The 1,478-nt window shown below is 46.9% G+C and overlaps 1 long non-coding RNA gene across 1 annotated transcript; it reads left to right on the top strand.

Moving 5' to 3' along the window:
* LOC113473015 lies at positions 1–1,466 on the top strand. Its single transcript, XR_003395119.1, has 2 exons — positions 1–32; positions 1,343–1,466. It is a non-coding gene; the product is annotated as an uncharacterized LOC113473015 (long non-coding RNA).
* Positions 1,467–1,478: the final 12 nt, after the last annotated feature.

Genomic DNA, 1,478 nt, shown 5'->3' with positions numbered 1-1,478 from the left:
TTCTGGACGAAGCTTGTCTTAATGTAGGCAAGGTAAGTGAATCCAACAAAAAGTGCCAAAAATTTGCATTTAAAGGTTGTTGTTTTTTTTCGAATTAAACGATTCCATCGAATCGAAATTCATTTTCAGAAGAAGAAAAAGTTTTGAAAATCAGAATCCAAAGGATTCACTTCGTTTGATTCACAGAGGCAGACGATAATGATTCCAAAGAAAGAAAAAAAGGAAAAATTTCTCTTTGTAAGAAAAATGAAAGGGAATCCAAATTCTTTTCCGATAATAAAATTGATTACTCCAATAGAGGATATCAAGGCATTTGCAGCAATGCCAGCTTAAGTAGTCTTCTGCAGATTATGACGATGGGTCAGCTCCCTGGTTAGGGGTCACCTGTGCTCGCGTTGCACGCGCGGGAGACCCGGGTTCGATTCCCGGCGGGGTCAAGAAATTTGTATCATGCAAATGATTGATCCCGTGACTGGCTGTTGTGGGGCCCACTCAGCGGACCCGGGTTCGATTCCCTGCCTCGTTTCAGTCAGCTCCCATGGCGTAGTGGTCACTGCGCTCGCCTTGCACGCGGGAGACCCGGGTTCGAATCCCGGCAGGGTCAAGAAATTTGTATCATGCAAATGATTGATCCCGTGACTGGCTGTTGCGGGGCCCACTCAGCCTCGTGAGGAAATCCAATCTTCAGCTCCCATGGCGTAGTGGTCACTGCGCTCGCCTTGCACGCGGGAGACCCGGGTTCGATTCCCGGGGGAATGGCGTCAGCTCCCATGGCGTAGTGGTCACTGCACTCGCCTTGCACGCGGGAGACCCGGGTTCGATTCCCGGCGGGGCCAAGAAATTGTATCATCATGCAAATGATTGATCCCGTGACTGGCTGTTGCGGGGCCCACTCAGCCTCGTGAGGAAAATGAGTAGCTATGACATGAGACATGTAAATGCGCATAGCGACCGGTGCCAGCATGGTAGGTAAATATTGTTTGTTTAGGATTGAGATATGTAGTGGGAAAAATCCTACAATGCTGCAGTGAGCACCAAAGTTGTGACATAATAACACAAAGAAATTGCATTTTTACATTTACATTTACTTTGATTTTCTTGATTGGAAAAGAAACCTTTAGTCTGTCTGTATTAATCTGTTTGTTCCACAATAGGTTTAGTTCAGCAATAGGGCTTTGGGACGGAAAGACATTTTGCTAACAACTTTTGGTCCTCAAAATCGCACGACTACGCTTCCAATGACTACCCAAGTGTTAGGTTATTGAGGACGCCTCAGTTGTTAATGTCGCCTAGTGGTTATCTTCCAGATAAATAATACATATTATCCTTTTGGCTACCACAGGTCACAGACGAACTCCTCCTGGAGGCGATGGACAAGCAACTCTCCTCCCACCCCCACTACTCTTCCCGTCAGACCAAATCCTTAGACAAGGACCTCGCCCATAAGACCCAGTTCAAGATACGCCACTACGCGGGCG

Source organism: Diaphorina citri, unplaced genomic scaffold (genome assembly GCF_000475195.1).
Source record: "Diaphorina citri unplaced genomic scaffold, Diaci psyllid genome assembly version 1.1 scaffold12456, whole genome shotgun sequence".
Classification (NCBI taxonomy): Eukaryota; Metazoa; Arthropoda; class Insecta; order Hemiptera; family Psyllidae; genus Diaphorina; species Diaphorina citri.
Note: the sequence above shows the minus strand (reverse complement) of the source record. Positions and strands in the feature narration are given on the sequence as shown.